Source organism: Arvicola amphibius, chromosome 4, assembly GCF_903992535.2.
Source record: "Arvicola amphibius chromosome 4, mArvAmp1.2, whole genome shotgun sequence".
Lineage (NCBI taxonomy): Eukaryota > Metazoa > Chordata > Mammalia > Rodentia > Cricetidae > Arvicola > Arvicola amphibius.
In genome coordinates, this window is record NC_052050.1 from 46,271,582 (window position 1) to 46,296,429 (window position 24,848).

The 24,848-nt window shown below is 40.9% G+C and overlaps 1 protein-coding gene and 1 non-coding gene across 4 annotated transcripts in view; both read right to left on the reverse strand.

The window, feature by feature from the left end:
* Smg6 (SMG6 nonsense mediated mRNA decay factor) overlaps positions 1 to 24,848 on the reverse strand; it is a 240,939-nt gene that overhangs the window by 69,407 nt on the left and 146,684 nt on the right. The window lies entirely within an intron of this gene.
* Positions 16,154 to 16,261, reverse strand: LOC119813769. The gene has a single exon (XR_005285229.1). It is a non-coding gene; the product is annotated as a U6 spliceosomal RNA (small nuclear RNA).

The window sequence follows — 24,848 nt, forward strand, 5'->3', positions numbered from 1 at the left end:
CTGGCCTGACATTGTTTCTTTATAGAAGAAGCAGATGCATGTGACTATGGGGACAGGACACAGGAGTTCCACTCCTGTCTAAATGGATTGAAAGACTTCTTTGCAGTAGAGTTAGAAGGAAGCATTAATGGAAAACAGCAAACTCCCTGTTTCTGGCTGTACAAGGCCTACAGCACCTTCTTCCTGATGTGTCTGATAGCCTCTTGGCACTAAGATCCCATTTCACTTATTAGTTTTCCTGTTTACTCTGAGAGGATGTATAGCTCTCCCCTAGGAGTCTGTAAGGACATGGTAGGGGGAGAGTGGCTGCAATAGTACTGTAAACCCTGGAAGGAGTGTGGTGCTGGTGTAAACCCTGAAAATATTTGTGGTGCTGGGGACTGAACTGAACCCAGGGCCCTGCATGCTAGGAGGGTCTACTACTGAGCTACATGCTTAAACTTTTCTTTTTGCTGTTGCAATTTTTGTTGTTTTTGAAACAGGGTTTCTCTGTGTAGCCCTGGCTATCCTCAAACTCAAAGATCAGCCTGCCTCTGCCTCCCAAATTCTGGTATTAAAGGCACGTACTACCACTACCCGGCTGTTGTAGTTTAGTGAGTTTTATTGCTTTTTGTTTTGTTTTGTTTTGTTTTTCGAGACAGGGTTTCTCTGTAGCTTTGGAGCCTGTCCTGGAACTAACTCTTGTAGACCAGGCTAGCTTCAAACTCATAAAGATCCGCCTGCCTCTGCCTCCCGAGTGCTGGGATTAAAGGCGTGTGCCACCACTACCGGGCTTATTCTTTTTGAAACAGTGTCTTCATACAGACTGGAAGATTTAATATTGTTAAGATGACAAATCTATCCAATGTAATATATGTATTTAATCCAGCCCTACTCAAACCGTAATAAGTAAGTCTCCCCTCTAACAGAGAGGTTTTCACTATGTAGATCTGCCTTAAATTTATCACTGTGCAGATACGCAGATCAGGCTGTTTTTGACTCGTTAGCAATCCATCTGACTTTGCCTTCCACATTCGAGGATTAAAGGCACGGCCTACCAGACCTGGCTACAATGTCAATGTTTACTGAAACAAAACAACATATTCTAAAGTTCATGTGTGATCTCAAGGGACCCCAAATGATCTTGAAAAATAACAAAAGTTGGAGAATGAAGCTTCCTAATTTTGAAATGGACCAGCTATAATAAACTACTGTATACTACACAGCATGGTATGATCAATGAAGCAAGGCTTTCGGAGATAAACCCGCCCATGTATGTATGGTCACATGTTTTTTAATGAGGGTACCAAGGACATATGATGTAGAACTGGATTTCTACATACAAAGAGTGAAGTTGAAGCCTGACCTAAATCAGGCATGAAATCAACTCAAAATGGATTAGAGACTGAAACTCAAGAGACAGAACAACAAAATTCTCAGAAGCTGACATGAGGGGAAATCTTATGACACTGGGTTTAGTTATGATTTCTTGGTTATGATACTAAGCACTTGGCAACATAGGAAAGCATAAGGGATTGATTAAGAATGTGATTTACTTACCTGTTGTGTGGAAGGTCCTGGGTTTAATCCCCAGGACTGCCAAAGGAGAATCATACACAAGAACACCACCAAAACAAAATGTGAAAAGGCACCAAAGAATCCCATCAAGACAGAGAACAACACACTACTAGATGGAAGAAAATATTCACAAATCGACAAGAAACTGCTATCCACAAGGCTTGGGGAATGGTTCTGCAGTTAGGAACACTTGTTGCTTTTGCAGAGGACTGGGTTTCAGTTCTCAGCACCCACACCAGGCAGCTCACAATCACCTATAACTCCAATTCCAGGGGGTGTGACATCTTGTGGCCTCTGTGGGCACCTTACACAAATGTAGTGCATATACATACACTCAAAGACACATATACACATTAAGTAAATAAATCCTTTTTTAAAATATTTATTTATTTATTTATTTATTAATTATGTATACATTATTCTGTCTGTGTGTGTCTGCAGACCAGAAGAGGGCAGCAGACCACATTACAGATGGTTGTGAGCCACCATGTGGTTGCTGGGAATTGAACTCATGACCTTTGGAAGAGCAGGCAATGCTCTTAACCACTGATTCATCTCTCCAGCTCTTTTTCTTTTTCTTTTTTTTTTAAGTAAATAAATCTTAAAAAAAGAGACTGTTATATAAAACATATATTCTTGGGCTGGAGAGATGGCTCAGAGGTTAACAGCTCTGACTGTTCTTCCAAAGGTCCTGAGTTCAATTCCCAGCAACCACATGGTGGCTCACAACCATCTGTAGTGGGATCTGGTGCCCTCTTCTGGCCCGCAGACATACACACAGACAGAATATTGTATAATAAATAAATAAATAAATATTTTAAAAAAACATATAGTCTTATGATTCAACAACAAAAAATCTCCAACAATCCAATTTAAAGGCAGGCAAAGATACCAGGCATTAAGTTTGAGGCCAGACTGACCTATACTATAAGACTCTGTCTCACAACTACCCTGGCTCAAAAATCCCCGAGGCTGGAAATATATTTCAGGAATAGAATGCTTGCCTTGTGTGTACAAGGCCTTGAGTTCAATCTCCATCACTGAAACAAACAAAAATAAGAATAGGCAAAGAACTTGTAAGAATCTTTAGGTAATGAAAATAAGCACATTAGGCATGTAAAATACTCAACATCATCAATCACTAGGAAAATGCAAATCAAAACCACAGTGATTTACTATTTCATACTCTTCAGAATAGATATTATTTTTACTATCCTGTCAAAAAGGAGGGTTGGTGAAAATGTCATTTTAGTGAGAATGTAAAATGGCACGGCTGCAATGGGAAATGGTTTGGTGGTCCCTAGAAAAGTTCAATGTAAAATCGTGATAATTCAGCAATTCTGGATGGGTGGTGGTAGCACATGCCTTTAATCTCAGTACTTGGGAGGCAGAGGCAGGCGGATATATCTATGAGTCCGAGGCCAGCCTGGTCTACAGAGCAAGTTCCAGGATAGACTCGAAAGCTACACAGAGAAACCTTGACTCAAGAAACAAACAAAACAAAACAAAAAAAAAACTAAAATAAATAAATAAGTTAATCAGTTCTTTTTATTTCCTTCAAGGGAGGGGACATTTGAGGGAGCGTTTCACTGTACTGTGTAGCCAGATCTGTCTGCCTCTGCCTGACCAGTGCTGAGATTAAAGGCATGCATTGCCACCCAATTAAAATCCAGCAATTCTACTCTAAGTTACATACTGGAAAGACATAAAAATAAAGATTCAAATCGATCTTTACACATCAGTATCCAGAGCATTACTCAAAACAGCCAAAAGGTGGAAATAATCCATGTGTGTATCAATATTGGAGAGGTAAAATGTGGTGCATGTACATAAAACAGGAAATAACACCTATCCACTGAGCAAGGCTCTTACTTCATTACCCAGCTTCATCTGGAGCTCCTGGATTCAGATGAGTCTCCCATGTCAGTGCTAGGATTACCATGAGCCACCAAGCCCAACCGAACATGATGAATCTCAACAATACTTTACTATGTGAAAATGAGCAGACACAAAATACAAATACACAGATATAGAAATCAGAAGGTACCAGGGACTGGCAGGAATGGGGATGTATGATGATTGTTTCATGATTTTCAAAGGCATCATCAGTCTATTATTGTAATGGTGGGATGTGGCAGAGCAGGGTGTTTCTAGAGATGGATGACAATGATTTCAGTGTAACAATGTGAATACACTTAATGTCAATGGGTTGTATTAAGAGTGGTTAAGACAGGCTTGATGATATATGATTGTACTACTACTACCTGGGCCACACTTGAGAGGCTGAGATAAAAGAATTTTTTAGTTCAAGGCTTAGCCTGTGTTGTATAAATTCTGCCTCAGAAAACAAACAAACAAACAAAAAAACCCAGAAAAACAACCAAAAAGGTTAAGACTCTGTATTAAAAAACAAACACCTGACCCAGAGGCTAGAGAGATGGCTTAGAAGTAAAATACATACTTTTTTTTTTTTTTAAAAGTCTTTTGAGACAGGGTTTCTCTGTGTAACAGCTCTGGCTGTCCTGGCTCTTCTGGAACTACCTCTGTAGATCATGATGGACTCGAACTTCCCATGTGCTGAGATTAAAGGTGTGCACCACCACTGCCTGGAAAAACTAAAACTTTTATTTCCTTTAGTTTTGGAGGGTACTAGTGATCAAACACTGAACCTTCCATGAGCTAGGCAAGCACTTTACTACTGAACTGGCATCCTCAACCAAAACTAAAAGTTTTAGAAGAAAAACAATGTCATTCCTTATGATCTCAGGCTAGGTAAAGTTTCTTTTTGTTCTATGAAAAGTTGAAATTATTCTTGGTAATATTTTAACCTAAAAGCAAAGTGATTAAAAAGGGGTAGTGTGGAGAGATGGCTCAGTGGTTAAGAGCACTGGCTGCCCTTGCAGAGGGCCCAGGTTTGATTCTCAGCACCTACATGGTAGCTTGCAACCATATGTAACTCTAAATCTTAGAGCCCTCTTCTAATCTATTAGGGAACATGTAGCACACAGACATACATACAGTAAGTACGTCTGAAACTTGTGGAACTTACTCTTTTTTCTTTTTTTTCTTTTTTTTCCCTGTAGTTTCTAGAGCCTGTCCTGGAACTAGCTCTTGTAGACCAGGCTGGCCTCGAACTCAGAGATCCGCCTGCCTCTGCCTCCCGAGTGCTGGGATTAAAGGTGTGTGCCACCATCGCCCAGCTGGAACTTACTCTTGTAGAGTAGGCAGGCCTTGAACTCATAGAGATCCATCTGCCTCTGCCTCCTGAGTGCTGGGGTTAAAGGTGTGCACAACCTCTTCTCAGTTTAGAATGAATTTGTATTGTTCTGTTTTTGGCAGTATTGGGGATCAAACCCAGGAACTTGTATGTTAGGCCAGTGTTCAAACACTGGGCTAATAAATCTCTATTTGAGGAACACTTTCCAATTCCTTTGAAACAGGGTCTCTCATTGGTCTGCAGCTCAACACTTAGGATAAACTAGCTGGTCAATGAACTCCAGGGAGCCTTTTGTCTCCGGCTCTCCAGTGCTGGAATTGTAAGCATGAGTAACCATCCCTCCCCTTTAAAAATACATGAAACATGGAAATTAATACATTGGTAGGTAATGAGATATGAATGTGTATGGTCACTTTGTAAAGCTAGGAAAATTAATGGTCAGATAACCATATAACCTAGCTGTCCTCCTTTTCTCTCAGTACCCTCTTCCTTCCTTACTCCAAGTCACTGTTTCCTGATATTGCCCAAGTTGATCTAAGATTCTTGGGCTAAAGTGTTATTTTCACCAAAGCCTCCTAGGAAGTTGGGACTACAGGTGCCTACCATCATACTCCTCTTCTTTTAAAAAAAAGTGTGTGTGTGTGTGTGTGTGTGTGTGTACATCTTGTATATTTGGGTGCATGTACTATGGAGTAAATAGTACGTGGTTCTGGGGGATCAAATTTAAGTCACCAGGCTAGTATAGTAAGCGTTGTTGCTGCTAAGCCAATTCCTGGCCCTAAATATATTTCTTGTATGTGTGGAGATCTTATCAGGTGTCTTCTACCACTCCCCACCTTATTATTATTAATTTGTTTTTTATGTGTACAACTGTTTTGCCTGTTACATGACTGGTGCCTCCAGAGACCAGAAAAGGGCATTGTACCTACCGAGACTGGAGTTACTGGCATTGTGGGTCACCATGTGGGGGCTGGCAACTAAACCTGAACCTCTGCAGGACCAACCTTTCTTTTTTGTTTTGTTTTTGTTTTTTAAGACAGGGTTTTAAAAAATATTTTTATTTATTATGTATATATTATTCTGTCCCCATGTGTGCCTGCAGGCCAGAAGAGGGCACCAGACCTCATTATAAATGGTTGTGAGCCACCATGTGGTTGCTGGGAATTGAACTCAGGACCTTTGGAAGAAGAGACAATGCTCTTAACCACTGAGCCATCTCTCCAGTCAAGACAGGATTTCTTTATGTAGCCCTGGGTACAAAGATACTCAGAGATCCTCTAGCTTCTGCCTCCTGAGTGCTGGGATCAAAGTCGTGCGCCACCATCCCTTGATGGAGCGTTATTTTTAAAAAAGATTTATCTTTACTCCTTTTATTTATGTGAATGTGTATGTGTGTGAATGTATACCTCTGTGTAGTTGCCTGAGGAGACTAGAAGAGGGTGCCAGATCCCTTAGAGGTAAGCCCCATGTAGATGCTGGGAACTGAAATTAATCCTCCAGAAAAGAAGAACTCATGCTTAACCATCAAGCCATCTTTCCAGTGTGTGAATGTATACCTCTGTGTAGTTGCCTGAGGAGACTAGAAGAGGGTGCCAGATCCCTTAGAGGTAAGCCCCATGTAGATGCTGGGAACTGAAATTAATCCTCCAGAAAAGAAGAACTCATGCTTAACCATCAAGCCATCTTTCCAGTCTCAGGAAAGACTTATTTTGGCTTGTGTTTTCAGAACAGAGTTGGCAAACTCCACTGTGCAAAATACAGTGAGGCATAGTATCATGGTGGAGATTGGCTGTTTGCCTCATAGCAGCTGAGAAGCAGAGATGGAACAGACAGGCAAGAAACCTGAACAAGATACACCATTCAAAGATTTGTCCTTGGGCTGGAGAGATGGCTCAGAGGTTAAGAGCACTGACTGTTCTTCCAGAGGTCCTGAGTTCAATTCTCAGCAACCACATGGTGGCTCACAACCATCTGTAATGAGGCCTGGTGCCTTCTTCTGGCCTGCAGACATACACACAGACAGAATATTGTATGCATAATAAATAAATATTTTAAAAAAAGATCATATTGGAGTAACAGGCAAGAATCCAGATATCATTTAGTATTAAGGTTAGGTGATTAAAAAATTTAAAAAATATCCTACAGAAGATCATGAAATTGATCACTTTGGAAAGATAATATCCAAAATTCACTTATAACTTATCTTAATTAGAATTATCATTTTTAAATTCAAATTATCTTAATTAGAATTTATCATTTTCTACTCTTTGATGTCTCCTGCCTCTGATGCTGATTCATTCCTAACAAAATGACATTAGCCATTCAAATCTCCTCTCTGTATCTCTCCTCATGGCCTTCGTGAAATTATTAACAAGTTTTATTTTTAATTAAGAAATACCAGAGTGGGGATTGAGATGGTTCATCAGGTAAGGATGCTTGCTGCCGAGCCTGATAACATAGTTGATTCCTAGGATATACATAGCAGAAGGAAAGAATTGGCCACTGCAGGTTATTCTGTGATCTTCGCAAGTGAACCATGGCACACTGGCTCACATAAATGCAGAGCACTATCCCAAGTTCAATAAATATAAAGCTAAAAGACAAACAAAACTGACTCAGAGGGCAAAAGCATTTGGCATGAAAGAAAACCTATGGCTTGAGTTTGTGCTCTGGAACTCATGTGAAGTTAGGAGAGAATGTATTCCAAAGTTCTCTTCTGACCTTCACACACCCATATGTATAATATGCATACACATATACTAGAATGATCAAATCATGGTAATTAATATATAAATAACATATCTCATACTTTTTTAAAAAATAATTTATTTATTTTATGTGCTTTGGTATGAAGGTGTCAGATCCCCTGGAACTAGACAGTTGTGAGCTGCCATGTGGGTGCTGGGACTTGAACCCTGGTCCTCTGGAAGAACTGCCAGTGCTCTTAACCCACTGAGCCATCTCTCCAGCACCCATATCTCATACTTTTACCATTTGATGGTTTTTGTTGTTTTTCTTTAAGACAAGATTTCTTTTTTTCTTTTTCTTTTTTTTTGGGGGGGGGGGGGTTGGAGACAGGGTTTTTCTGTAGCTTTGGAGCCTGTCCTGGAGCTAGCTCTTGTAGACCAGGTTGGCCTCGAACTCAAGAGATCCGCCTGCCTCTGCCTCCTGAGTGCTGGGATTAAAGGTGTGCGCCACCAACACCCGGCCAGGGTTTCTCTCTATATGTAGCCATTGCTGTTCTGGAACTCACTCTGTAGACCAGGCTGGCCTCAAACCCACAGATCTACCTGAGAGTAGAGATCAAAGGCATGTGGCGCCATCACCCAACTCCATTTGATTGTTTTAAGAATATTTAAAATTCATTTTTTAAAATAAAAGCTGATCTGAAATATGCACTGCTTTTAGTTACCATACTATGTGCTAGAACACCAGAAATTCCTTCCATCTCCCCCGCCCTGCTTTGCCCCAAACAAAGGCATCAATCACCATCTTTCTTCCATCAGTGAACAAAGCAGATAAAGGCCTTTGGAAGTTGGCATTTTGTTTTGTTTATTGAGACAGGGTTTCGCTCTGTGTGTAGCCCTGGCTGTCTTAGAACTCACTATGTAGAACAGGCTGGCCTTGAATTTAAGAAGAGATCTGCCTGCCTTTGCCTGGGATTAAAGGTGTGTGCCATGACACCTGGCTTCTTTCAGTCCTATTGAAACATTTTATACATTTTGTGTGAATGTACACACACACACACACACACACACACACACACTGACACACCATGGAATCCAAGTGGGGGTCAGAAAAGTTGGTTCTCTCCTTCTACCATGTGGGTTCCAGAAATCAAACTCATATTGTCAGGTTTGCCAGCAAGCACCTTTACCTGCTGAACCATCTTGTAGGCCCCTTACTGAAACTTTCCCTTGCACTTTTATCACAAAACAATGATGTCCCAAGAGAACTGGCAATGATGGACATGTTCAATACCTTAGCTTGACAGTACAGGCCTTCAATTCATGTGGTGATTGACCACTTGAAATGTGATTACTGTGATCAAAGATCTGAATTTTGAATTGTACTTGATTTTTGTTTTGCTTTCTTGTAGTGCTCAGGATGCAGGATGAAACCCAGGACTATTGTTTGTTTTGGGGTTTTTTTTTTTTTTTTTTGAGACAGGGTTTCACTCTATAGATCAGGCTGGCTCTAAGCAGATTGCCTCTGCCTCCCAAGTATCAAAGATACACGTCACCATTGCTTGTTAGGCAAATGTTGTATCACTGTGGTACATTCCCAGAAGAATTAATTTTAAACAAACAAATATGGTTAATGGTTATTGTTAGTTACACATAGTAAGCAACAGAATAAGAATTAAGAAAGAGAAGCAAGTAGGGAGGTGGTGGTGTACACTTTTAATCCCAGCACTTGGTAGAGAGAGGTGGACAGATCCCTGAGTTCAGGCCAGTCTTGTCTACAGAGTGAGTTTCAGAAGGATAGCAAGGACTACACAATGAAACTATGCTTTGAAAAACCAAGAGGGGGAAAAAGTTGTATGTATGTCTTTATTCTTATATCCTTTCTTCTCAATATTCTAAGCTAAACTCCTTCTTTCTTGCCTATTCCTGATGTGACCCTAAATCCTGAACTTTATTTTCCTTGTTTAGAATCTGATTTACTTCTTTACAAAGGAACAGAAGCATATGCTTAACACCCCCTTTAAAAAGCACCAGTATAACAGGATTTATGGACCACACGGAAAAGTGTATAAAAGATGACTTAATTCTTCAAAAGGCCAGCAACATTTTGCCTGCTCACAAATTTGCTATGTAAATGAGGATGATTTTCCTTTCTCCCAAATGCTGGGATTACTTTACATTTGAATACTATAAATGATAATTCAATGTTATCCTTTTTTATATATACCCAATATCTACCTATATACTATATAAGTACTATAGACCCAATATAAATTTTGTAAGTCTTTTTAATTAAATAAAATAAGAGGGGAATCAGGCATGTTCTGCTTCTGGGGGAGATCAAATGTAAAAAAAAAAAAAAAAACGGGTTGAATCATGTTAAGTGATTACAGGTGTTTTGGTTTTGGTCCCTGTCCCTTTAAGAGACAAGCCACGCCCATTCCCTCCTATTCTTATTTTGTTCTTAAAGACTTTGTAGACACTGGGCAGCTGTGCGTAGCTGCGCGGAGACTCACGGGCGACCAGAGCAGCAGGTGAACAGGCGGTGCAGCGGCGGGTTAACGGCACAGACACAGAAAATAGCCATAAAGCTTTATTAAAGGAGAGAGGGAGAGAGGAAGAGAGGGAGAGAGAAGGAGAGAGAGGGAGAGAGAGGGGGGGAGGAAGAGAGAGGGGGGGGAGAGAGAGGGAGAGAGGAAGAGAGAGAGAGAGAGAGTGAGAGAGAGAAAGAGAGAGAGGAAGGAGAGGCGCGTGTGCACAAGCAAAAGGGGGGCAGTGAGAAGAGAGAGAGGGAAGAGAAAAGATTCAGGATGACTCCAAGAGACCAGAGGTCGCTGGGAGTGGGCGTGAAAAGGGGCTGGGACCAAAAGAATAACAACAGGAGCTTCAGCGTATGGAAAAAAAGCTGTCTAAATAAGCAACCCAGTCTTATGGGATCCAGAACTTTGTGTATCTTGACAAATACTTTTCCACCGGGTGGTGGTGGCGCACGCCTTTAATCCCAGCACTTGGGAGGCAGAGGCAGGCAGATCTCTGTGAGTTCGAGACCAGCCTGGTCTACAAGAGCTAGTTCCAGGACAGGCTCCAAAGCCACAGAGAAACCCTGTCTCGAAAAACCAAAAAAAAAAAAAAAAATAAATAAATAAAAATAAAAAAAAAATAAAATCTGTGTATTTAACTCAGGAGTGGGCATTAAACACCATCCCCAACTATTTCGGCTTTTTGATACATGGTCTTATAAAGCTATGAGGCTGGACTTGAACTCCTAATCTTATTGCTTTCACCTCCCAAGAACTGGGGTTTACTGGCATATGCCACAATTTCTGGTTGGGCAACTTCTTTTAGTTTTCTACTCTCAGACTTATAGACTGGTGGGCAAGATAAAAACTGCTTTGGATGGGGTCAAAGGACACACCTAGAATAACACCATGACCTGGTGGCTCTCGAAGTTATCATTTAGGTGCTCATGCTTTAGATGTGAGCAAAAGTGTAATTCCTTCAAAAAACCCTTGATGTGACTCCAAGAAACGATGTGACAGCACTTGCTGCACATTTCCCTCAAAGGCATATTAGCATGACCTTTTCAAATGCAAATAGGCTTACTCCATACAGCTGTCATGTTTCTTGGGTAAGAGTTTAAAAGAAAAAGTAACATTCCCCCTCTGACTGAGTCAGGGCCTGTGACCAAGCCTGATTGAGAAGGGAGGGCCAAAGAACACCTCAAAGAACGGCCCCTGTGAGCTTAAAATGCCAAAGAATTTAATTTGGATAGACTAGCAGAAAATGTCTTAAGCTTTACAGTGTCTCTGCTGGTGTCTGATGAATTCTGGTACAGCCCTACTGCACACTGGCCTGGGTATTCACTGATTTTAATGGAGAATATAAAAGTCCCTTGTCTCCAAGTCAGCTCTCCAATGTCTATAGGAATGTCTGTAAACTACATCACTCAGCTACACTTCATTGTTTCTTACTTAGATTCCTTCATGAGCAACCCATGACACCAGACACTCAGGATGTCAATTCCAAGTCTCAGAGAACTCTCGGTTCACTCTTGGTAAAGATGTTCTACCACAACAGGTAAATGTAGGAGGTAAGAATGAAAAACACAGAATTTCAGAAGAGATTAAGACAAGTAAAGGCTGGTAGTGAATGAGAACAATAGAATGAAGGCAGGTGATGGTAGCACACACCTTTAATCCCAGCACTTGAGATGAGACAGGCAGATCTCTGGAGTTTGAGACCAGCCTGCTCTACAGAGTGAGTTCTAGGACATTCTCCAAAGCTACAAAGAGAAACCCTGTCTCGAAAAAACAAACAAACAAACAAAAAACAGAATGAAAGTTTAAATGCTTTTAAATATAAAGGCCAGGGAGACAAGAACTAGAAATTCAAACACGCCTAGATTAGGGAGTTTGTCCCCATTTACAGGAAGTTTATCCCTGACATCTAAATAGTCATGTTTTAAAATCAACAAGTTTGCTGGTTTTCAGCTGCCACTGACTAGAATCCTCAGTGGCTCTGGTCCACAGTGCAAGCAAACTGTGCCCAGCCAGACTAGATGAAGACATGCAGCCGGAAACCAGCCAGCCAGCTTGACCCCTCACTACTTCAGGAGTCTAAGCAAAATGCTACCCCATTACAAGAGAAGTAGACCAGATGCTTTAACCCTAGCCATACAAGGCTGCAGCACTGGCCCATCATCTCAACCAGCAAATTCTGGGAGTAAATGGTCTAGGACCCAAGGGGATTCCCAGAATGAGAACGGAAGCCTATGAGCAAGTTCAGGAGGACCTTTGGTGCCCCCCCTGCCTCTCTGTCCAGTGCGGTTGCATATTCACATCCACAGACACATATTTTTAAAATTTGATATAATTATCTCATAGAAATTACTGTATGTAGCCTTCTGGGATCTAAAGCAATTAAGTGAAGATAAATTTCTTTCATGGAGCAAGCTGTCAAAGGATGAAGCAATTTCATTCCCCATTTGAAGTGGAAGCTTTGGGTCATGCATGGTTTATTTGAAACAATGCCATCACCTAAAGCTGCTGATCTTATCTCTAACTCTGTTCTCCATTTCAAACTGCTGGAGATATGTAGCGTGGCACTGCCTGAAGTAATGACATCTGGCTCAAGGCCAGTGAGAGAGCAAGCCAATTTCTCTAGGTTTCAAGCAGAAGAGGACAAAATCATATTTAAAAAAGATAGCTACACATGCAAAGTCTGCTAAACCCTAAAAAGGAGGAAGTATTCTCAAGGCGCTTGTTGAGTGTGACGAAAGAAGCACCCTAGTAAAATGAGGTAGTAAAAGAATAGGTGAGGTGGTCTCCCCCCTCAAAAAAGAAAAAGGTGAAACACATGCCCAAGAAGCAGATTTTTCTCTTCTGGGAGACACCAAACCAACCAACTAACAGACAACCTAGGGGAGCTTATTTTACAAACATCCCGATACATTGGAAGCATACCAGACTGGGAATCAATCAAGAAGTTCTAATTCAAACACTGTAGGGCTATGCCTGACATTTAGTGGAACGCTTCCTTAATTGTGTGTGTGTTTTTAAAGTACAGCTTTCTATCTATCTGCCTGCCTCTGCCCCACCCCCCTCTAGTATATTTGTGTGTGTATGGGTGTATACCAAGCATCCAAGGAGAGGCCAGGGGATAACTTGTATGAATGGGTTCTCTTCATCAATCATGTGGGCCTGGGGATCAAACTCGTCCTCAGAGTTGTTTATAAGTTCCTTTACCTGCTGAATTGTCTCACTGGTCTGGCACTTTATTTTTATTTTTTTTTTTTGAAAGTCCTCTGTAATCACATTGTTGTTATTTTATAATATGAAGTCAGTCTGTTAGCAACTGACTTCAGGTAAAACCCATGTATGTCATTCCATGCCTGAGTCTGACTTTCAGCAGAAGGTTTGAAGATCTAAAATTGACTTTCAAGTGTCAGGACACTGGAATCTTCAGAAGACTTTGTTAAACCAGACTGCTGGGCTCTAGGGCCCAAACTTTTTGATTCATAAGGATGTGATGGAGTCTAAAACAGAGTAAGTTCTCAGTGGGACCTGACACTGATGGTACTGGTGGCACACATGAAAAAACAGAGATATAGAGGAACTGGGAATCAGACAAAAAGAACGATCTAGAACCACGGCTTAAAAATTCTTTTTTGTGGGGGCTGGAGAGACGGCTCAGCAGTTAAGAACACCAACTGCTTGTCCAGAGGACCCAGGTTCAATTCCCAGTATCCACATGGCAGTTCACAATTGTCTGTAACTCCTGTTCCAGAAGATCCAACACCCTCACAAAGACATACATGCAGGCAAAACACCAATGCACATTAAATAATAAATAAATTATATATGACTATATTAAAAAACCTTTTTTAAAACAGATAAAAATTGCTTTTGTTTCTCAGTTATATTAGACACATTTCTAGTATTCAGCTGTCACTGATTACTAATGGCTGCTGTATGGGATAAGGTAGAAATAAAATGTAGGGAGGTAAAATATAGGAATAAAATGAAGTAGAAAAAAAAGGAGAAATAAAACGGTTCCTTTGCCACAGAAAGTTCTACCTCACAGTACATGCTAAGGTGATACACACCTTAATCTCCGCACTCCAGAGATAGAGGCAGGAGGATCTCTGTTAGTTTAAGGCCAGACTAGTCTACATAGTAAATTCCAAGACAGCCAGGGGAACATGGTAGAGAGACAAGTATCAAAAAGAAAAATAAGAAGGAAAAAACAACAGAAGACAGACGATGACAACAGGACATTGCCGAAGGAAGGAGGGAGGGAGGGAGGGAGGGAGGGAGGGAGGGAGGGAGGGAGGGAGGGAGGACAAACTAGCCAAGCAGCAGTGGCGCACACCTTTAAACCCAGCACCTGGGAGGCAGAAGCAGGCGGACCTCTGTGAGTTTGAGTTCAGCCTGGTTTACAGAGTGAGTTCCAGGACGGGCTCCAAAGCAACACAGAGAAACTCTGTTTTGAACCCCCCCAAACAAACAAACAAGCACGCAAACAAAAACCAAACCAAACCCAACCCCCCAAAAAAACTCCAAACCAAAAGAAACCCTCAAAAACAAAACAAAAGCAAAACAAAAGAACCACTACCCCCCGTCCCCCGCCAAATACCCCAAAACTGTCAAGAAACCTTAGCAGGTACAGTTAGGAGTTACTTACTGCCATGCCTGATGACATGAGTTAAATTCTTGGAGTCACACAGATAGGGGAGAACCAGTTTGACTTCCACACCTGTGTGACAATATGCATGCACCACACACACACACACACACACACACACACACACACACACACACACACACACACACAATTTGATTACAAAGGTGAATATTTAGTTGAGAGAAAAAGAGAAGATTAGGAGAACTAAGGTATATCAGGTATCAGATAAGAAAAATAGACTGTACTTCTGAGCAAACCTTCCTGAAGCAGTGGGAATTAGAGGAAAGCAGACTGTTTAGTTGAGAAGGAGCTTGACTGTAGAAGTGACTGTCTCATGGCATGGCAATGATCTAACTCAGTGAGCTATCAGACTCCAGAGGCCTCTCCCTATTAGACAGAGAACAACCCTAATGTCTTTTCACAGGCCTCTCAACTCTACTAATGAACGGAAACCAAATTTATAATTATGATCACTGTGTTCTATTTCCTTTGCAATAAGTTAAAATATGTTCTTTGGGTAGAAGGAGCTTCCTCTAGCTAAAATATTTTCCCTAGTATGAGAGATTAAACCTAGAGATAGATCTGCATGCTAGACAAACATTCTATAACTAAACTACAACCCCAGCCCAGGATGGTTAGTAAGGATAAATCTTCCTGTTTTGTTTTAAAATGCTTTCAGAACACAAAAGCACAAGTAACAAAAGGAAAAGAGATTAACTGAACTTTATCAAAGTTTAGAATTTCATCTGGGTGTGATAACTTATGTATGTCTATACCTGCTTGGAAGGCTAAAGAAGGAGAATTTCAAATTTGGGACCAGTCAAACTTTTGACCTTACAAAACAACAATAACATTAACAACGATGACGACAACAAGAAGCCCACAAATAAGTAAACAAGGAGGTCTCTGAGACCCCCAAACAATGTATGTAAGTCAGGCAACTGTCAGTGCTACCTAGATGGTTGACAACACCACATAATTTACTCACAGGACATAGATTTTTTGGGTTTTTTTTTGTTTTTGTTTTTTGTTTTCTGAGACAGGGTTTCTCTGCAGCTTTAGAGCCTGTCCTGGAACTAGCTCTTGTAGACCAGGCTGGTCTCGAACTCACAGAGATCCGCCTGACTCTGCCTCCCGAGTGCTGGGATTAAAGGCGTGCGCCACCACCGCCGACATCACAGGACATAGATTAAACTGAAATTAGTTTACACTCTTTCTCCCTGATGGCTAGCCCTCAGTGCCAGAAAGTATTATGCAGACTTGCCAAACGGTCATCAAAAGTTTTACTCAGCTGTGAATGCTGCATGATAAAGTAGTGACCAGCCAGGCAAGTGCCCACTAATGCAACCATTTTAAGTTTGTTCTGGGGGTGAATTCACAGGAGGGAATTCAAAGCTGATATGTAGACTCTGTCAAAAGCCTGCGGCTTGTAAAGTCATAAGACTTAATGGGGAAAGCTACTTCTATTATTTTGTTAAATAGACATAATTTGTCCGCCATTTTTTTTTAATTTAATATGGAACACTTCGTGAAATTTGTGTGTCATCCTTGTGCAGGGGCCACACTAATCTTCTATGTATTGTTCCAATTTTAGTATATGTGCTGCCGAAGTGAGCACCAAACTGTCTTCTAAGTTGTTATGGTTATGTCCATAGATTAACTAGTCAAAGTGTCAAGAGTAAGTACTCGGCCTTAAATGGGACAGTGTTATCACATACAAGATTCAGGGAACATTTTAGCAGTGTGTGTGTGTGTGTGTGTGTGTGTGTGTGTAAAACTGTACGAAAAGGTGGAGTACTGAGCAGACAGCTGTGATTACCTGTAAACATCTGGTCATCTCTTTCTGGGGATTTTTAACAGTTAATGGTTAATCAGAGAGGGAGAGACATTTTCCTCAGTTTGATTCTGTAAATAATCTCTCACCCATTCTCCTATAAGCAAACTCATTGCAGCTTTACAAAAAATGAACAGGTTGGGTGTGGTGGTACATGCCTCCCCAGCAACTGGAAAGGCGAGGCAGATGGATCTCTGAATTTGAGGCCAGCCTGGTCTACAGAGTGAGTTCCAGAATAGCTAGAGATGTACGGAGAAACCCTATCTAGGAAAACCTAAAAAACAAACAAACAAAGAGCAAACAAAATAGAACAAAAAAAATAATCTCCTCACCAGAATATTATGTCAGATGTGGTGGCACACACCTTAAGTACCAGCACTCAGGAGGTAGACACAGGTAGATTTCTGTGTTTCAGACCAGCCAGGCCAGACAAAGCTACATAGTGAGACCCTGTCTAAGAAAAAACAAACAAAACAAACAAACACCTAAAATACAAAAAGTAGAAGGGAGACGAACTGGGAAGAGAAAGAGGATCAGCAGGAATAGGAATGGACAAGAAAAGATAATAGGGGTGAAGATGATCAAGATACATTACATACATGCATGCAAAAGTCATAATAAACCACACACACACACACACACACACAATGCTAATAAAAACAAAAAGAAATAGACCAGCTGATGGTGGCACACGTCTTTAATTCCAGCACTTGGGAGGCAGAGGCAGGCGGATCTTTGGAGTTCAAGGCCAGCCTGGTCTATAAGAGCTAGTTCCAGGACAGGCTCCAAAAGCTACAGAGAAACCCTGTCTCAGGAAAAAAAAAAAAAAAAAGAAAGAAAAACTATAATGAAGAAACAATTTTCTAATGAAGATATACAAACAGCTAGGAAGGGGAAAGGCATGGTGGTACATACCTTTAATCCTCCCCAGCACTGGGGAAGCAGAGGCATGTAGGGAGAGACTAGCCTGGTCCATATAAAGTTCCAGAACAGCCAGGACTTCACAGAGACTCTGGGTCAGGGTGTAAGGCTGCCTGCTGCCAAGCCTGATGACCTGAGTTCAATTACCAATATCTAGGGATGGATGTAGAGAACCATTTCCACAAAGTTTTCTCTGACTTCACATATGCTACATAAATAAAGGTGACAATAAAAAGCAAGGATAGGGACAGGTGAGATGCTCAAGAGGTTAAGTGCTTGCTGTACAAGTCTGACCACTCGAGTGTCATCTTTCGAGTCTGGATACAGCCACATGAATCTGTAATCCAAGCACCCCTATGGATGATGGGATGTGGAGACAGGAAAGTCACCTAAGAAGCTCTTGGGCTAATTAGCCCAGAGTACAAAGTAAGGCAGAGATAAGAAAGACCTCATTTCAAAACAAAGTGGAAAGAGAAAACTGCTTAAAATTGTCCCCTGACTCCCAAAAGGTCCACATGCACACTCACAAATCATAAATAACATTGCAAAATGAAAATGAGCGGCATCAACGTTTATATGTAAGTCTTTGTGTAGACACAAGGATTTGTTTCTCCTGTTACCTTTGCTATAAAGGATAGATTTGCTGGAAATGACAGGTATTTCCTCTCAGCATATTCAAAGAGTATGGATTGACTTCCATGTCTTGCATCTATGGAAATTCTTTGTGACCTGATAATAAAGTTGTAGTTTCCTGAGACAAGATTTTTTTCCTTTGGTTTGCCAGTCTGGGATACTAGTTAGAGGTCACCTCAAATATGCGGTCAAGGCTCTTCAGAGTACACTGGCAGTACTGAGATTCAGAACCCACCCAAGGGTTAGTTCATGGCCACTTACTCTCTCAATGAGGCTTATTGCCCTGCCTGCACAGTAAGGATTAGAAGGACTTCTAATGTGAACCCTCTTGAGAGGACTCCCATGCTTCTCATCCCAACAAAGTTTTTCAAGGAAAGCTCTAGGTGTCCAGCATTTGACAGAAATTAGTGCCAGCTCACTTGGGCATTCAGTAATGTACAATAATCTTTTCTCATTTAGTTTTTAGGACCTAAAGCTGGACTTAGTGGCCCACTTGTCTAATCCCAGCACTCCAGAGTTTGAGGCAAGAGAATTAACATGACTTGAAGCACAGCCTGGGCTAAAAGATGAATTCCAAGCCCACTTTTAAGAAAACAGAACAGAATCTGTATATTCTTGTTATGCCAGCTCAGGAAGCATGATGTTATAGTCAGCATTTCAGTTATGTTAATAAAGAAGTCCCTTTAAAGTATCTAATCCTACCATAGTAGCAAAGATGAAAGACATCATTAAACTCTTTGTGGCACATGCTTGTTTTTCTAGGACTAAAGAGGCTAAGGCAGAGGGCTCACGACTTCAAGGCCAATCTAGGCTACATGGTAAGATCCTGTCTGAAAACAAACCAGAAAAGCAGAGAGAAAAAAAATCCATCAAAATGCTTAAGATAGAAGGTGGAACAAAGTGAAGACATAATTTCACAGTTGCTATTTTTATTACTATCAATACTATTATCCTCATTATTGACTATGCCCATGAGCCAAGAAAACTGGAGGGTTCTCATATGTGTTTCCATAAATAAACTTTTAGAAAAATTCAGAAGGTCAAAGTAAAAGAAAAAAAAATAAGTAAAAAGACATTTGTAGTTCTCCAATATGTATCCCACTTCAAACTAACCCAGTAAAGCCAATGAACTATGATCCAGAGGAAGGCGGGGCTAGGAGATGGCTCAGTAGTCAAAGGTACTGACTGAGCTCTGGTGCTATCACCCCAGTTTAGACTGTGTGGTGGGAGGCAGAGACAGGAATCCTCAAGTTCACAAGTCAGTTCATGTGGAGTATGCTGCTCATTAACAGAAGCAAGAGTTCTCTGCCTCAACAAGAAGGAGAGAACTGACTCCTGAAAGCTATCTTCTGACCCCTAATGTGCACACCCCCATTCTAATACACACATAAATAACACATAAAAATAAAAATTTATGTTTAAATAATAAAATAAAACTTAGGTGGCAGCACCTAAGTTTACCTAACAGCACTTCTCTCATTCCAACAATGGGCCATGTGCACTGAAATAATTTGGGAAACAAAGCTACGCTGACAGCGCTGCTGAGCTAGTCATGGCAGTACATGCTGGCAATCCGAGTACTTGATAAGTAGATTCAGGAGAATTAGGAGTTCGAGCTAATCATCAAGCTTATAGAAGGCCAACGTGGACTATATGAGACTGTCTCAAAAACCCGAAAGCAAAACAAAACAAAACGAAAATCAATTCAAACCAAAACCAAACAAAAAACCAAAATTAAAAAAAAAACAACAACACTAACCCATGATGTTTGATATGAGAGAGAATGGAAATATCTCTGATAAAGTCTTGTTCAAGTCGCCATTTTCTTCCAAAAATTTACAAAAGAAAATGCAGGTACATTGGATCAGCAACCATATGGAGGAAATCTCATGCCTCATTATCCATTCTGAGCTCAACTAAGCATTTCTGTGGACACTGTGAGTTACAGAGGACAGACTCATCTTGAAGAGTGAATCAGGGCCAGGTGGTGGTGGCACATGCCTTTAATCCCAGCACTTGGGAGGCAGAGGCAGGCAGATCTCTGTGAGTTCGAGGCCAGCCTCGTCTACAAGAGCTAGCTCCAGGACAGGCTCCAAAGCTACAGAGAAACCCTGTCTCGAAAAACCAAAATCAGTGGATCAGTATAGATCCTAACTTTCTGCACCTGTTCTTGAGGTGGATGATGCTCATATAAATCTTTATTGTATAATGAGTCTAAATTATATGACTCAGAAAAACAACATATGTGAAAGCACACAGTTCCAAATCAACAAAGTTACATGTCAGTAAAACCTCGTGAGGTGTGTGAAAACATGGTGCCTGGCACACAGTAAGTATAAAATATTCACTTCATGTGCAAGTCCATGGCAGCTGCACCTCTAAACAAAGCTGCTTTGACTTTGTGGTCATACTGCAGGGGAAAACCATGTCAAGGATTTGACCCTTGACTGAGTTCAGAGGAGACAACCCTATGCTGGAGATGAAGAGGCAGGAAGAAGTAGATCAGTTGTGCTCTGCTCCCCTCACCTACCAAAGAAGCCTTGCCTTCGGGTCTGATAAAGTATTCTACACACAGTGGACCAAAAGGGTCAGAATGAAATTATCTACACAGCATTTTCATAAATGTTTACAAGATATTTTCACAAGCCCGATCTACTTTTATCTGTACAGAGAGTTATTTGAGTTGGGTAGGACCATTATAACTTTTCTTGTTTATTGAAAAAGATAAAGGAATCCAGGCAGGTTATATGAATTGTCTAAAGCCACACAAGTCACCTATAGTAGAGGTAGACAAAAAGCCATATTTGCACTTTACCTCAGAGGAGGGAAAAATACTGAGACAGTCCAAGGCCAATCAACTGAGAAAGCAGAAATAGTAATTTTTAAAAGATTTACTGCATTATGTGTATGTGTGTGTTTACATGGATGAATATGCAGGTGTCCAGAGGCCAGGAGAGGGTGTCAAATTCTCTAGAGTTGGGGTTACAGGTGGTTGTAAGCCACCTTACATGGGTGTTGGGAACAACTAGTTCTCTACAAGAAGAATAATTGCTCCTAGCTGCTGAGCCATCTCTCTAGCCTCAGATGTATTAAACAAGAGCTGGGAGTAGAGCATGGTAGAAAAGCATTTATTTACCATGTGCTAGGTCCTGTTATTTCACAGGAAACACACAAAAAACATATGTAATGAATAAATACATGAAAAAGATACTCAAAGTGAGAGTTATAAAAAATTAGAACCACCATGATTTGGGTGTGGTGGTATACTCCTTCAATCTTGTACTTGGGAAGGTGAGGCAGGAAGATCTCCGTGAATTTGAGGCTGGCCTGCTCTACATAGCAAAGTTCTAGGAGAGCCAGGGCTCTATGGTGAGACTCTTTCTTGAAACAACAACAAGCCGGGCGGTGGTGGCGCACGCCTTTAATCCCAGCACTCGGGAGGCAGAGGCAGGCGGATCTCTGTGAGTTCGAGACCAGCCTGGTCTACAAGAGCTAGTTCCAGGACAGGCTCCAAAGCTACAGAGAAACCCTGTCTCGAAAAACAAAACAAAACAAAACAAAACAAAAACAAAAACAAAGGCACATACACAAACAAATGCAACAATAACAACAAGACATACAAGGAGAAAACCATAATTAATTCACATTTATTAGTAAAGTATTAACAAACAAAATCAAAATATAAACAAACGGGTTGGATAGTTGGTTCAGCAGTTAAGAGCACTTGCTGCCCTTGCAGAGAACATGGGGTTCAGTTCTCAGAACCCACAGGATGGCTCGCAACCATCTTTAATCCTAGTTCCAGTGAATCTAATGCTCTCTTCTGATTTCCATGGGCACCAGGCACATACATGTAGTCATAGCACTCATATGCATTAAAATAAAATAAATCTTAACCTGTATCAATCAACAGATGAATAGCTAAACAAAGTGCTATGTATACCTACAATGAAATAATTATTCAGTCTTAAAAAGGCAAGAAATTCTGACATGCTTCACAAAAAGGATTAACCCTGAAGTTATTATATTAACTGAAATAAATCACTCACAAAAAGAGAAATATAGACTTCATAGCTTAGTCAGATTCAAGGAGAGAGAAGATAGAATGATAGTTTCCAAAGGCAGGGAGCTGAAGGTATGAGAAATGGGTACAGAGATGTAACTGGAGAAGACGAAAAGGTCCTAGAGATGAATGGTGGGGATGACTGTATAACGATGAGAATGTACTTAATGCCACAGAACTGTACATTTAAAAAAAGTTAAGTGCTATATTTAATGTTATGTATGTTTTGCTACAATAAAACAAAATAAAATAGGAAGAACATACTTTGAAGAACTAGACTAGCCAGATGTGGTGGCACAAGCCTTTAATCCCAGCACTAAAGAGCTAGAGGCAAGAGGATCTCTGTGAGTCAAGGCCAGCCTGATCTACTTAGCAAGTTCCAGGCCAGCCAAGGTTACATGGTGAGACCCTTTCTCAAAAAATGAAAAAAAAGAAGCTGGGCGGTGGTGGTGCACACCTTTAATCCCAACCCTCGGGAGGCAAAGACAGGAGGATCTCTGTGAGTTCCAGGCCAGCCTGGTTTACAGAGTGAGTTCCAGGATATGTTCCAAAGCTACAGAGAAACCCTGTCACAAAAAGAACAAACAAAAGAAAGAAAAAAAGAAGAATTAGAATAATTTAGAGGAAAACTTTCTTTCTAGGTCCTTAGCCTCTTGAACTGTCTGGTACAGCACTTCACAGCTTTGATATTGATAAACAAACAGGCTATCAATAAACAAGGGCTTCCCTGTGAACCTGAGACATTTGAAGAAGCAACCTAGGCAGGCTTGTGGGCTCTCCTGGATACTGTGGTCTGAATCTCAGTGTCAAAGTCAGCTCTGTCTATGTAAGACTCAGAATTAAAGGGAGGAACCATAAAGAGCTCCTTTTGTAGTCAGGATATAATACCCCAAAGGAAACATAGTTCTTACTTTGGGAAGACTAAAAATGGCATTATACAAAAATATAAGTAAAACATCAAAGATCAGTAGCATTCAGCGCTATGTCCACTGTGTTTTAATGTTCTCACAGAGACGACCCAGTCATTGCTTTGTCTTCAATGGCAGAACTGCCTGCTTTTCTTTTCTTTCTTTCTTTCTTTCTTTTTTTTAAAATGGGGTCTCACTGTGAAACTCATGTAGGTCAGATTGGTCTTAAACTCACAGAGATATGCCTGCTTCTGCCTCTTGAGTGCTGGGACTAAAGATGTATGCCACCTCACCTGGCATGAACTCTCTGTTCTTTAATGTTTAGTTTGAAGACTAGAAAAGAAAAGATTAGATCTAGGGAGGAATGTCTTCTTTGGTCTACTATTGTACCAAGGGTCTGATATCAAAGTGTTAGGTGAATATTGTTTAATGATTTCTACTCTGCTCATTCATATCTCTAACTATTTATATATTTATGAGGATAGGGAGATGGCTCAGTTTGTAAAAAGCCTGCCACACTGGGGAGATAGAAAGGTGGATCCCTGGAGCTTGTTGGCCAGACAGCATAGCCCCAGGTCCCAGTGACAGATCTTGTCTCAAAAAATAAGGTGAACAGCAAAGTAGTGGACTTCTGGCCTCTACATGCATTCATGAGTACAAGCACGAACACATGCACATATACGCAAAAACAAAAATATAAGAAAGGAAGGAAGGGAGGGAGGGAGGGAGGGAAGGAGGGAGGGAGGGAGGGAGGGAAGGAGGGAGGGAGGAAGGAAAAAGGAAAAAAAGAAAAAACAAAACAGCTCTACTACTCCCAAAATAAAGACTCCACTCAGGGCTGGTAGTTAATCTCCCAGCTGCTTATGTTACTGTAGTCTTTAAATGCTAAGGTGGAAGTGATCAGCTATAATTCTGATGGCTATCTTGAGCCATTCTTTATATTGTACTTTAAATGCTGTTCCCTAAATCAGGCAAAGGCAAATCATGAGCGATTTCTGTATGTCTAGTAAAGACATGTTTTTAAAAATTAAAAAAAAGGAGGTTAGGTGGACTGCAGAGATGGCTGAGAGGTTAAGAATGTGTACTGCTTTTGAAGAGGACCAGAGTTCCATTCCAGTTCCCATGTCAGGAAGCTCAAAGCTGCACCTAACTCCAGCTCCAGGGTATCTGATGCTCTCTTCTGGCATCTGTGGACAGCCCCATACATGTGGCACAGACTAAGAGGACACACACATACACCTTTAAAAAGATTAACAACGACTGGTTTAATTATGATAATTTTTCTGAAGTCATTTTAATATCTTTTCCCTTGACTCTCAAGCCCAGATCTCACTTGAGTGTGAAAGATTTCTTTTAATATCCATAACCCATCTGTGACATTTGCCTTCCACCTCTACCTGTACATGTGTTTCCTACAGAGGGCTGCTCCCTCAAGTGAGATAAGTAAGACTTCTGTAGATGTTGGGAAACAAGATGGAACAAAAATGCTTCACACCTGGCTCCCAAATTACAGGAACGCTGGACTAAAGCCAACATAAGCTGGCACAGCACCAGCTGAAATGGACATCAATTAATGAGCCTGTCATCTTTCAAGACTACAGTTTTTTGTTTTTTCATTCCTCAATCTGTACCGTTCCACAAACCAGCCACGGAACCCCAGTAGGGTTTTCCAGATGGGATCATTTCCCTCAGATTCCACACTTGCAGATTTACTGCAGAACTTGTTTTTAACCCTCTGTTTTTTAAACCAAAATGATTACTCCACATTGTAGGGTTTTTTTCTTCAATTGAACTTATTTGTCTTTAGTAAAAAGAGAAAATTGTACCTTCAAAACAAGATAAAGAA